Source organism: Anomaloglossus baeobatrachus, chromosome 2 (assembly GCF_048569485.1).
Source record: "Anomaloglossus baeobatrachus isolate aAnoBae1 chromosome 2, aAnoBae1.hap1, whole genome shotgun sequence".
NCBI lineage: Eukaryota > Metazoa > Chordata > Amphibia > Anura > Aromobatidae > Anomaloglossus > Anomaloglossus baeobatrachus.
The window spans coordinates 769,067,538-769,083,383 of record NC_134354.1 but is presented as its reverse complement, the minus strand read 5'-3'; the positions used below and the strand labels follow the sequence as shown (position 1 = coordinate 769,083,383).

General features: G+C 43.3%; 1 protein-coding gene across 4 annotated transcripts in view; it reads left to right on the top strand.

Annotated features, from left to right (window-relative positions):
• Window positions 1–15,846, top strand: part of RAB30 (RAB30, member RAS oncogene family) — a 117,885-nt gene that overhangs the window by 75,637 nt on the left and 26,402 nt on the right. The window contains exon 1 of one of the 4 annotated variants that reach the window (XM_075337515.1): window positions 13,229–13,315. The exons of the other annotated variants lie outside the window; for them this stretch is intronic. The gene's annotated coding sequence lies outside the window, so the exon portion shown is untranslated. Of the gene's footprint in view, window positions 1–13,228; window positions 13,316–15,846 lie in introns of those variants that run through there. 4 annotated transcript variants of the gene reach the window in all.

The window sequence follows — 15,846 nt, the reverse complement described above, 5'->3', positions numbered from 1 at the left end:
CACTCACTATTCTGCTGGTGCATTCACTGTGTACATACATTACATTACTGATCCTTTACTGATCCTGAGTTACCTCCTGTATTATACTCCAGAGCTGCACTCACTATTCTGCTGGTGCAGTCACTGTGTACATACATTACATTACTGATCCTGTACTGACCCTGAGTTACATCCTGTATTATTCTCCAGAGCTGCACTCACTATTCTGCTGGTGGAGTTACTGTGTACATACATTACATTACTTATCCTGTACTGATCCTGAGTTACCTCCTGTATTATACTCCAGAGCTGCACTCACTATTCTGCTGGTGCAGTCACTGTGTACATACATTACATTACTGATCCTGTACTGATCCTGAGTTACCTCCTGTATTATACTCCAGAGCTGCACTCACTATTCTGCTGGTGCAGTCACTGTGTACATACATTACATTACTGATCCTGTACTGACCCTGAGTTACATCCTGTATTATTCTCCAGAGCTGCACTCACTATTCTGCTGGTGGAGTTACTGTGTACATACATTACATTACTTATCCTGTACTGATCCTGAGTTACATCCTGTATTATACTCCAGAGCTGCACTCACTATTCTGCTGGTGCAGTCACTGTGTACATACATTACATTACTGATCCTGTACTGATCCTGAGTTACATCCTGTATTATTCTCCAGAGCTGCACTCACTATTCTGCTGGTGGAGTTACTGTGTACATACATTACATTACTTATCCTGTACTGATCCTGAGTTACATCCTGTATTATACTCCAGAGCTGCACTCACTATTCTGCTGGTGCAGTCACTGTGTACATACATTACATTACTGATCCTGTACTGATCCTGAGTTACCTCCTGTATTATACTCCAGAGCTGCACTCACTATTCTGCTGGTGCAGTCACTGTATACATACATTACATTACTGATCCTTTACTGATCCTGAGTTACATCCTGTATTATATTCCAGAGCTGCACTCACTATTCTGCTGGTGCAGTCATTGTGTATATACATTACATTACTGATCCTGTACTGATCCTGAGTTACATCCTGTATTATACTCCATAGCTGCACTCACTATTCTGCTGGTGCATTCACTGTGTACATACATTACATTACTGATCCTTTACTGATCCTGACTTACATCCTGTATTATACTCCAGAGCTGCACTCACTATTCTGCTGGTGCATTCACTGTGTACATACATTACATTACTGATCCTGTACTGATCCTGAATTACCTCTTGTATTATACTCCAGAGCTGCACTCACTATTCTGCTGGTGCAGTCACTGTGTACATACATTACATTACTGATCCTGTACTGATCCTGAGTTATATTCTGTTATACTCCAGAGCTGCACTCACTATTCTGCTGGTGCAGTCACTGTGTACATACATTACATTACTGATCCTGAGTTACATCCTGTATTATACTCCAGAGCTGCACTCACTATTCTGCTGGTGCAGTCACTGTGTACATACATTACATTACTGATCCTGTACTGATCCTGAGTTACATCCTGTATTATACTCCAGAGCTGCACTCACTATTATGCTGGTGGAGTCACTGTGTACATACATTACATTACTGATCCTGTACTGATCCTGAGTTACATCCTGTATTATACTCCAGAGCTGCACTCACTATTCTGCTGGTGCAGTCACTGTGTACATACATTACATTACTGATCCTGTACTGATCCTGAGTTACATCCTGTATTATACTCCAGAGCTGCACTCACTATTCTGCTGGTGCAGTCACTGTGTACATACATTACATTACTGATCCTGAGTTACATCCTGTATTATATTCCAGAGCTGCACTCACTATTCTGCTGGTGGAGTCACTGTGTACATACATTACATTACTGATCCTGTACTGATCCTGAGTTACATCCTGTATTATATTCCAGAGCTGCACTCACTATTCTGCTGGTGCAGTCACTGTGTACATACATTACATTACTGATCCTGAGTTACCTCCTGTATTATACTCCAGAGCTGCACTCACTATTCTGCTGGTGCAGTCACTGTGTACATACATTACATTACTGATCCTGAGTTACATCCTGTATTACGCTCCAGAGCTGCACTCACTATTCTGCTGGTGCAGTCACTGTGTACATACATTACATATCCTGAGTTACCTCCTGTATTACTCCAGTACTGTTGTTGCACACAACCCTTAAATTAGAGTCCTGCTCGGAAATGAAGGACTTTGCTGTGTTTCTGTGAAAAATCTGTTCCATCTTGTAGTATGGGGGGAATCTCATCTATTCGTCCTTTCACCTAAAGCCTGAAGTCCTTAGATAAGACAAGACTCTACTTCTCCCCGGCGTGATTTGTTATTTCGCTCGCAGCTCTGGGGGTCGTGTGCGTCCGAGATATGTCATATGATCTCAGAATTTGTAAGAAATATAGACACTTATGAGGAAATGGGGCTAAGAAGAACCCAAGGAGCTGGGGGTGAAGCTCCCAACCAAGGAAACCATTGACATGGAGGAAAGTAATAGGGCAAGTTGGGTTGGTGGTCAAATTAGGATGCCAAGATCCCGTCCATGAGGTGGGAACCATATATATATACACACACTGTATACATAGCTCAACCTGTTCACAACCATGACTTTCTTACAGTCTCTATTCAGTCCTTGTAATGGGGTAACTGCTGTCACCAATTGGCCATAGCTTTTCTCTTCGACGTAGACCTACTTCCCAAAAAATGTATGAACATTTAAACTGTGAAGACCCCGTGTCAATATCTTATTTCTATGCTGAGATATGATCAATTGAAATCACAGGCCTGAAGCCTGAGGCTGCACCACTGAGAGACTGATGACGTCACATCTATATCCTTCTGGGGGGGTCGCCTGTGGGAAAGATACAAGTGTGTAGGTGCGGACATTGTTATAACTAGTGATTTGGATCAACGCTGCATGTCATAAACAATCAGAAGCAAGGTGATGACCTCAGAATGTCTCAGTAGTGCAGCCTCACGATTTGGGCCTATACCTTTAATGACTTGTATCTCAGCCTGGAAGTGAGATATCGAAAAACGGTTTGCACATTATTAATGCGCACCTAATGCCCTTTTATTCGGAATTAAGAAATGTTAGCTTTTTTTTTTTTTTTTAGAAAATTAGCGCCATTTTTAGCTCCATTCACTTGAGTTACAATAGCGGTCACATATTTTTTTGCATTCTTCTCAATTTTTAGGCCTATGCCGTGACAGAAGAGTCCGATCTGTGATATCACGGCGTCGTATATGTGCAGATTATTTGCATATTTGTAAATACCGCTAATTATCATTTCCCCAGCACCCCTCTACCAAGCTGTGATTTCCACTTTTCCCTCTTGACTGGCCTTTAAAGGCACGGAGATGCATATTGATTTACTGTATCGATCCCTCGGCACTTTGCGTGGTGTCCAAATTATTTAACTCCTCCGGTGCTGGAAGGGCCCCCCCCTCCATGTGTAGTCTTCTCTAATTGTCTCTCCAGGAAAGGAGACAAACTCTAGCACAGCGCCACCTATTGGAAGTAACAATCCTAAAAGTCAAAAGGGGATTGCCAGTCTGGCTGACAGTCTTCTCTATGCACTTTAGGGGGCGCTGCACCAAATTTTGAATTTGGTGCACTGTCCCATTAAGATATTTGGACCTTAAGGGATGCTGCACTGAATTTTGAATTTGGTGCGCTGTCCCTTTAAGAAATTTGGATCTTAAGAGATGCTGCACTGAATTTTAAATTTGGTGCACTGTCCCTTTAAGAAATCTGGACTGGTATTCGTTAGATTAATAGGGGTTTGCAAAAATCAGGGGTGTTAAAAGGGGTTCATATGTCTATATGGACATGATAGAGACCACACATAAGGCTGCGGCAGCTCCCCGCTCCCCCGCAGATCAATCGCCTGCTGTGAGTGAGTATCGAGCGTGTCGACAGGTCATTTTCACGTGTTTAATGGTGAAATTTCTCCTAGGAGCGACGTACACAGGTAGCAATCAAGCGCATGGGTGAGCAGCTAATGCCCGGGCATCATCCTGATTACTCTACATATATTGGCCATGCTTCAAAGTGGAACCGCAGATGTAGCAGAGCTGAGAAGGTCACGTCACTCCTTAGCCGTGCTCTGTTACAGATAATGCAGTAGGGTTATTTGCAGTCCCATGTAAACCCATAGAGGAAAAAGTGGGGCGCATTTATCATTTACTTTCTCTCCCATCCTGGGTTTCATTGGAAGAATTGCAAATTTATCTTAAAGGGATAGTTCAACGCTGCTCACTTCTGCAAAGGGGGTTGAGCAATAATGTCCCCGTCGCACATACTTGCCGATCCCGACAGGTATGTGCAGACGCAATGTCATAAGACCACAGACCGTCCCTTTAAGAAGAGGACAACTCCCGTTCCAATACCAGTGCTCCCATACCATTACCAGTGCCCTCATACCAATACCAGTGCTCCCATACCAATACCAGTGCTCCCATACCAATACCAGTGCTCCCATACCAATACCAGTGCCCCCATACCAATACCAGTGCCCCCATACCAATACCAGTGCCCCCATACCAATACCAGTGCTCCCATACCAATACCAGTGCTCCCATACCAATACCAGTGCCCCCATACCAATACCAGTGCTCCCATACCAATACCAGTGCTCCCATACCAATACCAGTGCTCCCATACCAATACCAGTGCTCCCGTACCAATACCAGTGCTCCCGTACCAATACCAGTGCTCCCATACCAATACCAGTGCTCCCGTACCAATACCAGTGCTCCCGTACCAATACCAGTGCTCCCGTACCAATACCAGTGCTCCCGTACCAATACCAGTGCTCCCGTACCAATACCAGTGCTCCCATACCAATACCAGTGCTCCCATACCAATACCAGTGCTCCCGTACCAATACCAGTGCTCCCGTACCAATACCAGTGCTCCCGTACCAATACCAGTGCTCCCGTACCAATACCAGTGCTCCCGTACCAATACCAGTGCTCCCGTACCAATACCAGTGCTCCCATACCAATACCAGTGCCCCCATACCAATACCAGTGCTCCCATACCAATACCAGTGCTCCCATACCAATACCAGTGCTCCCATACCAATACCAGTGCTCCCATACCAATACCAGTGCTCCCATACCAATACCAGTGCTCCCATACCAATACCAGTGCTCCCATACCAATACCAGTGCTCCCATACCAATACCAGTGCTCCCATACCAATACCAGTGCTCCCATACCAATACCAGTGCTCCCATACCAATACCAGTGCTCCCATACCAACACCAGTGCTCCCATACCAACACCAGTGCTCCCGTACCAATACCAGTGCTCCCATACCAATACCAGTGCGCTCATACCAATACCAGTGCTCCCGTACCAATACCAGTTCTCCCATACCAATACCAGTGCTCCCATACCAATACCAGTGCTCCCATACCAATACCAGTGCTCCCATACCAATACCAGTGCTCCCATACCAATACCAGTGCTCCCATACCAATACCAGTGCTCCCGTACCAATACCAGTGCTCCCATACCAATATCAGTGCTCCCATACCAATACCAGTGCTCCCATACCAATACCAGTGCTCCCATACCAATACCAGTGCTCCCATACCAATACCAGTGCTCCCATACCAATACCAGTGCTCCCATACCAATACCAGTGCTCCCATACCAACACCAGTGCTCCCATACCAACACCAGTGCTCCCGTACCAATACCAGTGCTCCCATACCAATACCAGTGCGCTCATACCAATACCAGTGCTCCCGTACCAATACCAGTGCTCCCATACCAATACCAGTGCTCCCATACCAATACCAGTGCCCCCATACCAATACCAGTGCTCCCATACCAATACCAGTGCTCCCATACCAATACCAGTGCTCCCATACCAATACCAGTGCTCCCATACCAATACCAGTGCTCCCATACCAATACCAGTGCTCCCATACCAATACCAGTGCTCCCATACCAATACCAGTGCTCCCATACCAATACCAGTGCTCCCATACCAATACCAGCCATGGTAACTATGGTCAATGTCATAGATCCCAATGCAAAGCCAGTCATTAGACCACCATATAGTGACAGCCATAAGACCCCCAATACCAAACCTTCATTGAGTCTGGTGTAGGGAGGGGACTCCCGGCGACAACATGAGTAAGGTAAGACAATCTAGTGGGGAAAAACAAAACAAAAAGTACTCCTTGGTTTCTTCGGCAGGAAACTTTGCAGCTGCAACAGAAACAACAGTACAGCTATGCAGAGATGAGCTCCTTCCACATGGACAGCATAGGTATTAGCTATAGCCAACACAGGGAGGAGTGAGGAGCGGATATTTATAGTAGAAGGGAGCAGCTGCAGCTGAGGTTACAGCTACTTGTTAGATCACTGCGGGATAGAAAGGAACCTTAACCCCTTCAGTCCTGGATGGAATTTCAGAAGCTCCAACTTCGGGTACATGATAAGTGGGCAGATCTGTAATCAATTGTGCACTGTAACCTTCCAATGCCCCAGAGATCACATCAAGCCATGACACAACCATGCCCCTTTTTGCAGGATTGGCCCTTGAATGTGTTTCTAGATACCTGGGTTCAGTCTTTGAATGAAGCATCAGGAAACCTTTAGGGAGCACTACTTGCTGGGTGGTTCAGGGAGGCTTTTTTTGGCCCTCAGAGGATTTGCCAACTTTTCGAGGAGACTGCTCAGTCTTCCCGATTTTTCTTCAGCCTCCCACAGGTTCTGGGAGAGGTGACTGGTATACCGAGCCTAGCCATGGGAAGTGTCTAGCTATAGAACCAGCCTACAGTGCCAGGTATATGACCCAGAGCTTTGGCAATCACAGCAGTCCTATACATTCTACCACCAAACCTTGCCAAGCATAGTTCAACTCTCCTCCTGTACTATATTTTTTATTATTTTTTATCCCACAGAATGGAGACTAACCAAGATAGAGGCAACATTACAGGCAAATAATCATTTTAAGAGTCCTTTAATTAGGACTTGTCATTTGCCATAAATATGTAATTGTTTTAACCTGATGTAAATGCCGCTATTGTCCTGAATCCGGCATTGTCTTTCTTTCATTCCTGGGCCTCACCTATCTCAAGATATGACCCCATCTTCCTGATATATAAATCTGGTCTTTTTAGCCAAGTGGGCTTGGCCCTCATCCATTTATGGGCGTCTCCTTGAGGTCCATGCCCAGTTGGCTGACACAAGAAGAACAGGTGATATCTCAGGATCCGAGAGGCATAGAAATAAAAGAAAAACACCACCGGATTCAGGAGAACAGCGGCCTTTACATCAGGCAAATAAATACAGCATGTGACAAGTCTGGGGTCAAGGTTAAGCAATGAATGAGTGATAGAGCATAGCTTTAAAGGGATTGTCCACCTTAAGGGTTCTGAGGTTATGGCACCTCCAGGCGCAGAATGGGCCATCTGTGCCATGTGTGGAGATACACATTGTATATTGTGCCTCACAAACTAAGGCCTCGTGTTCAGGGACTTCTCTTATTTCTCAGAAAAGATATTTTACATTTCTTATTTTCACATGTACCAATGTTTTAGAGAAAAAAAAAAGTAAATCACATGCTGTGACTGGACTTGTAGAAGAATGTAGGACAGAGGAAAGCTCCATGTTGTGCTGTAGCCACTGGTGAAATACTTGTAGGATTAGGAATGTGGCCATCCCTGGCGGGAGATAATGCAAACTCTCTGGACGTTGACAGTCCATACAGTCACGCCTAAAAAATCCTACACTCCCAGAGTCTTAGGGTGTACTGACCCTCGTATTCTGGACAATTCCTCCTATAATTAATCAAAGAGGCTGGGTGCTTATATATAACACAGCTCAAGTCACCAGTGATGTAAAATTAATAACGCAGAAAACATTTATAAAGCTGTTATAATACTTGTGTGCTTTATCGCCCCCTGCTGGACAGCTAAGCGGTGACAACTGCTCTGAGCATAAGAAACAAGTGGTTGTCACTTTTCAACTCATTCAGCCCATTACCCTGACGTATTGTTAGACTATATTTACTACACTAGCTATCATAACCTAATATGTACTAGAATATAACTACTATAATACCGCACCTATGTACAATAATATAACTACTATAATACTGCTCCTATGTACAAGAATATAACTACTATAATACTGCCCCTATGTACAAGAATATAACTTCTATAATACTGCCCCTATGTACAACAATATAACTTCTATAATACTGCCCCTATATACAACAATATAACTTCTATAATACTGCCCCTATATACAAGAATATAACTACTATAATACTGCCCCTATGTACAAGAATATAACTACTATAATACTGCCCCTATGTACAAGAATATAACTACTATAATACTGCCCCTATGTACAAGAATATAACTACTATAATACTGCCCCTATGTACAAGAATATAACTACTATAATACTGCCCCTATGTACAAGAATATAACTACTATAATACTGCCCCTATGTAAAAGAATATAACTACTATAATACTGCCCCTATGTACAAGAATATAACTACTATAATACTGCTCGTATGTACAAGAATATAACTACTATAATACTGCCCCTATGTACAAGAATATAACTACTATAATACTGCCCCTATGTACAAGAATATAACTACTATAATACTTCCCCTATGTACAAGAATATAACTACTATAATACTACTCCTATATACAAGAATATAACTACTATAATACTGCTCCTATGTACAAGAATATAATTACTATAATACTGCCCCTATGTACAAGAATATAACTACTATAATACTGCCCCCTATGTACAAGAATATAACTACTATAATACTGCTCCTATGTACAAGAATATAACTACTATAATACTGCTCCTATGTACAAGAATATAACTACTATAATACTGCCCCCTATCTACAAGAATATAACTACTATAATACTGCTCCTATGTACAAGAATATAACTACTATAATACTGCCCCCTATGTACAAGAATATAACTACTATAATACTGCCCCTATGTACAAGAATATAACTACTATAATACTGTCCCTATGTACAAGAATATAACTACTATAATACTGCCCCCTATGTACAAGAATATAACTACTATAATACTGCCTCCTATGTACAAGAATATAACTACTATAATACTGCCCCTATGTACAAGAATATAACTACTATAATACTGCCCCTATGTACAAGAATATAACTACTATAATACTGCCCCTATGTACAAGAATATAACTACTATAATACTCCCCTTATATGAACACAACAATGTGAATGGGATCTTGTCTATCTGTATGTTGGTCTGTACACTTCTCTAGATAAGATGATGTTTACGTTCCTCTGATCCTGTAACATGTATCAGCTGTAGAAGCTTTTATACTTTTCTCTACTTGTTATGACAGATTATATAGTTGTGTTTTAGGTTTTTGGTCCACTTTTGGATTCCTGTTAGTAACGGGCTCTGAGGTTTGACTTTTCCCTATACAGATTGTCTTGATTAGATGGATCTCATGACTGTCAGCAGTGAAGTCTTCCTCTTAAGGCCCTGTCACACACAGAGATAAATTTTTGGCAGATCTGCGGTTGCAGTGAAATCATGGGCATAGTGTTCCATTTGTACATAGCCACAAACCTGGCACTGATTGTCCACAATTTCACTGCAACCATAGATCTACCATAGATCTACCACAGATCTACCACAGATCTACCACAGATCTACCACAGATCTACCACAGATCTGCCACAGATCTACCACAGATCTACCACAGATCTACCACAGATTTACCACAGATTTACCACAGATTTACCACAGATGTACCACAGATCTACCACAGATCTACCACAGATCTGCCACAGATTTGCCACAGATCTACCACAGATCTACCACAGATCTACCACAGATCTACCACAGATCTGCCACAGATCTGCCACAGATTTACCACAGATTTACCACAGATTTACCACAGATTTACCACAGATTTATCTGTGTGTGTGACAGGGCCTTTACTTTTCCTCATGAAGTGCAGCCATCCATGAGGAACACTGCGATTCCCGTTGATTGTGGTCCCCAAGATCAACACCCAAGGATTAAATTGAGATTCCGAAAAAGTTGAGCATGTCTGCACTGTATTAATCAAACCCCAAATCGTGGACAACTGCTTTTGTGGATATTAAGTACTGTAAATGCTGGGGCGTAAATAGGAGGCTGGTGCTGTATGTACCCCAAATGGTGCAGAAACATTAAGGGGGCAGCAAACCGCTCAGTCTGTGCCCATAGTATTGAGCATAACATGACTACATCATGTTTATTAAGGGGGTCAAGTGTGACCCCATGAATGCACTGTACTTGTGCCATCCAGCACCAACAAAAGGGTGGCAGCGGTGAAAACTAACAATGATGTTTTATTTATACCATATGATATGAGAAAAAAAAAAATCAAAATTTTAAAATCTCTGGTTTTTTGGTTATGTCGCTTCCCCTCCCCCCCCAAAAAAAAAACCAAAACAAAATAGGAGATCAGAAAGTCATAAGGACCCCAACATGATACCAATAAAAACTGCAGTATGTACCATACCAAAAAATATGAGTCGTGATACCATTCAATTAGCTGAAAAATAAAAAGGTTATTGCTCTTTAAAGAGGAAATATCGAATGTAAAGAGGGAGCTTAATGGGACTGCTAAGGATAGGCTATCAATAGGCACCATCATAGATGGCCATCATAGACAACCCCTTTAACTTTATGTATTGGGGAAGAAAAAAAATGTTAATAACAAGGTGTCGGCGATATGATCCATTAATAAATACAAAAAATAAATTTAAATAAAATAATTGGCAAATCTTAACAGGATGAGGCATGTGTGAACAGGTGCAAGCTGCTGTGTGATAAGGAAACTGATACAATAGGTTTGTACATAATACAGTCACAGCATCTTGTACCTGTTCACATTTGTCTCATTTTGTTAGGAGATGCCAATGACTTTTGTAGTACCTGGTGGTCACTATCACGATGCGAATGGGGAAGGAAGGTCCAGCTTGAAGCCAAAGACAAAACTTAAAAGGGGTAACAATACAACAAACACGGGGTATATCACCTAGGTCTAGTGAGAGAGAGATGGACACCTCCTTCATTTACCTACCACTATACCCTGCACTTCTAGCCAGGCCCTGTACAGTTTCCTCACCTGTCGCCGAACAGGAACCTGAGACCCTGAGTGACCCTACAATAGTCCTGGCTAAGGAGAGGGTAGGTAAGGATCACTAGTCTCATCGCTGCACTAAAACAACACACCAGGGAAGGAAGACAGACAGGGGGAAAACAACAAGGACTGCTGCAGTCAGACCCAAAGCAATTTGAAGAGAGGGCTCAACCAGCTTCTTTCACCTCCAGACCAATCAGCTGAATGAATTAGAATAACTGGCACCCTCTGCTGGTAACAGAGGGTATATTAAGGGACTGGGAGTGGTCCAAACGTGAAACACCTGAGATCGTAAAGAGACTGCTTGCTGGCAGGGAATACCAACATTAACCCTCTCTTCCCCAAAGGAACGGAAATACATTAAAATAGCAGAGGCTCATAAGGAAAAGTGAGACTCCAAACCAGAACCTGTCACTAAACTTTAAACTGAAAAATAAGGAGCGCTGATAGTGTAATACCAACAGATCAGTGAGGTAGATCAGGAAAAATACACTCACCTGAAAAGGTTGTGATAGTCACAACCACTGATAAAGCATAGGATGATGGCGTCTGCTGCAGCCCCACGTGGATGTGCATACAAATCAGAGTGAAGAGGGGGTTAATGCTGCGCATCAGCCAAAATGAAGATGTAGCACGTTGATGTTATAAACTTATTCTTTTATTCCATCGGTCTACGCGTTTCGAGGATATACCTCTTCTTCAGGACCAGTAGTAGTAGTATGTTGATGCACTGGTCCTGAAGAAGAGGTATATCCTCGAAACGCGTAGACCGATGGAATAAAAGAATACGTTTATAACATCAACGTGCTACATCTTCATTTTGGCTGATGCGCGGCATTAACCCCCTCTTCACTCTGATTTGTATGCACTAAACTCTAAAAGCAGAGAGAAAACCGTGACAGTGACTGCCTCCATTTTTGTCTGAGTTCCTCTCATCAACCCAAGGCTTTTTTTTTTAATTAGTGCTGTATCTAACCTGCCCTTTTAATTTTGTAGGGTTTTGGCTCAGGAGAAGCATATCTGATTGAATTGGTTTGGGTCCCTCCAGAGAAAGGTCACCTTGTCGTGGCTGGTGGGCACACAGTTGCCTACAAGAGCCTTCATTTCTTAAGTACTGTCTATATAGCAGTAGTGCAGTAGAAATGTCATATATTATATGTTTGCATATATCTTAGCGCCTGCGGTGGCTGCTGCAATCTTTGATGAATTCTGAAATATGGTCAGATCCCAGGGTTTCCACATTTTATACTCTACTGATGAACAGTGCTATAGGATCAATCACATGAAGATTGAATTCCCTGGCTCCTTTAAGAGCGCGGTACAAGGTTCCTTTTATTGTGGAACATACGGCATTGTGTGTATCCAGGCAACTACTTCATAATGAGATCATTCTGTGCTGAAGAATAATTATAAGGTATGATCACTATACGCGAGGTATAAAGAGGACCCTGATAAGTGAAGGCTTACATCCTGAGCTGTCTGACAAATAAACACCTCCTGGGTTTAACCCGTAGTGCTCATCAGTCATCAGAGATATATTCAGATCTCTGGATTTATTAAAGGGGAACTCCACTGATGTAACCTCATAGAATCCGATTATTTAGGACTACATACGTGCTCACGATCCACCATTATTCCCTTTCTTGGAGCCCCCATAAGAGCTACAGCACTCTTAAAAGACTAGTACCTACTTGACTTCCTGTTTGGGTGACTACCATATGAACACGTGTAACCATGTGTGCTTAGCAGGAAGTCAGCAGGAGAACTATGTATGTAAGAAAAAAGACCTTGTATATCCCCCGATTACTAATTAATTTACCCCAAAAAGGTTATGAAAAGTCTGTACAATTTGTCTACTTACTGAGATTTACGCAATTTTGAGACATTTAAGCTCCGCCCAGTAACATATGTGCGCTTTTGGGTTTGTTTTTTGCTAAATTCCACCCTTTCTATGGTCCCATTTACTAGACTATTGGCAAGTATGATTGAACTTGGTGTGAAGAACTATAAGGATCATTGTTACTTCTGGTTTGGACCTCTACCAGCATATTAGAACCAAACTAAGATTTCCAGGAGTGGTCTAGATACATTTTGGAAAATGTAAGTCTTTAGCGAAAATCCACTCCCCTACCCTTATAATAATCCAACCCCGTGGACACCCAGGTATCAACAGCAAGCGGCTTTCCTGCAGTCACAGACACAGTGTAGCCTTGCCTGGCACAGCAGTGAAGCTTTAGGAAGCATTCAGAGGTCTATGCAACTTGATCCGAGCATGGACCGCAATGCATTAACTAGCCGTGGCTCTTCTGACTTGACCATCACAGCCTCATAGAGATGTATGAGTCTAACAATTGGGTCAGGAAATCTTCAGCCAGTCTGTGCGTAGCACCATTACCGGCGTCCCCGCACTGTCCTGCCCCCTTCCTCCAGTGGGGATGCCGGCACACTCGCCCTCCTGGCTGTCTAGTGGTAAGCTTCTGTGCCTCCGCTGGCTCCCATGGCCTGCCGCACACATTACGGGAGTGCTCTTAGGGTACGCACGTGTGCACCTATTCTTAAGGAGCCAACACACCCTAACCTGGAAGTGCCTCACAGCCTATCGCTTAGAAGCACTAGGTAGTTAAGACATCCTCTCCTTATGGGAGGTGCCTGGTCAACGTGGTCTATCCCTAGAGACACGTTGCTAGTTGTCAGGTGTCTTCCTGTTTGATGAAGTCCTATATGTCTTCTAACATTTGTATGTACAAAAGGTGCCCACTGTACCTGTCATACTTGCCGTAGCCTCACACCTGCTATACTAGCTGAACTCTCTACACCCACCAGTACCTGCCGTTGCTGCTGCATCTGCTACACCTGCTGCATCAGCCGAATGTGTCTGTGCCAGTCGTCCGGTCAGCACCTGACCACCTGTCCATGTCCTATCCTGTCCCCTGAGGTCATCTGTCGCAGTACCAGGACTCCCTGGAGTAGCACCTAGTGGCTAAGGGTACCCAAGCCCACCCTCACGATAAGAAGTTTGGTGAATACCCGGTAGTGGCTTAGCTACGTCCTTTGACGTTGATCCGGTGCTGCGGCCCAGTGTTTCCACTCCTGCTCGCACCCACAAGCCTTACGGTCTGTCTGAACTAATGTGTCTGAATGCACCCTTACTCCATGGAGGCGTCAGTACTAGACACCAACAATTCCTTCTTGCTGGTGGACATTTGGGTGTTGTTTGGATGGATACCCCCTTATAATTATTAAAATCAAGTCAAGGCGCTCGGTGGAGTGTGGCGCACCTTTCCACCTGCTTGTTCCCATCTATTGTTACCCTTTTCTAGCTCTATGACGCCACAGCTGACAATTTAAGACAAGGAGGGGTGGAGGTCGAAGGAAAACAAGCAGGTGGGACAGTACCCCGCCATGATGCACCGATCGTTTGTGCTTGGTATGAACAGTCATTGTGTAGTGACCGAGTCCCTTTAATTGGTGTTATTTGTAGACAGGGTTACGATTCGTTACTGTACAGGGGGGCAGACAATATAGCAAATGATGCTTGTTCCAATTAAATATATTAAGGCAACTAAGAAATAAAAGGCACCGAAGGCATAATTCACAAGACACAAGCATGGCTAAATGAAAGAGTTTAGCAATTACGGGAAGATATTTATACCCTGGAACGCTTCGCTCGGTGAAATGCCTCATTGATTCATTAACGGAGAGATCCTCAGATGCTTGTGGGCCCAGCTGGGAGCGTGGCGCGCTGCTCATCCCCGTCGACGAGCCTCCGTCTATAGATAAAAGTTACGTCTTGTATTGGGGTGGATTCACTTTCTTTTAATGCTGAAGGGGTTAAGGACTTTTTCCCAGCTGGTCAAGATTACTCTTAGCCTTAATCACAGCTGCAGCATTTAGTCATCATGCCCTTCCGCTATATTTACCCACTCCTGGCTTTACTCCATGCTGGTGAAAGATATTCTCTATACTGATCATGTCGAAAGAGCTTGTCTCGGTATAGCTGTGGTGTCGTTTCATTTGCAACTGTGAAGTGTCCTGCTAAAGTAACCGAGTGCTTTTTGTTTTGTCTTTCCCCACCTGTTTGTCTTACCTTCCTTGTGTTGTTTTATTGTAGTAGTTGGACTGGTGTCCTGCTGGCCAAAACCCTAGTAAGGGTAAGTTCAGGGTCAGCAAGGGTCTAGGCAAGTGAGAGTGCATGGGGAAGGACCCATCTTGGGACATTATGGAGTGCTGGGATCAGCCACAGGTGAGCGTGAGGTGGTAACCCCTTTCCTTATTGCTAGGGCCTTCCTTAATATTCCCTGGTTTTCCCTCTGCGTTGCCCCAGCGTGAAACATACATGTACGGGATAGTAGTGTAACATGTGTATTATACAACATTACTATTTGTGTATAGAATAGCAGTGTTTTTTATGTGTATGCTACAGAACTATTTATGTTTATGGTATTGCAGTGCTATTTATGTGAATGGGTTAGTAGTGTAACACATGTATGATACAGCAGTAGTATTTATGTGTATAGGATAGCAGTTTTATTTATGCATAGGCTACAGAACTATTGATGTTTATGGTATTGAAGTGCTATTTATGTGAATGGGATAGTAGTGTAACACATGTATGATACAGCAGTACTATT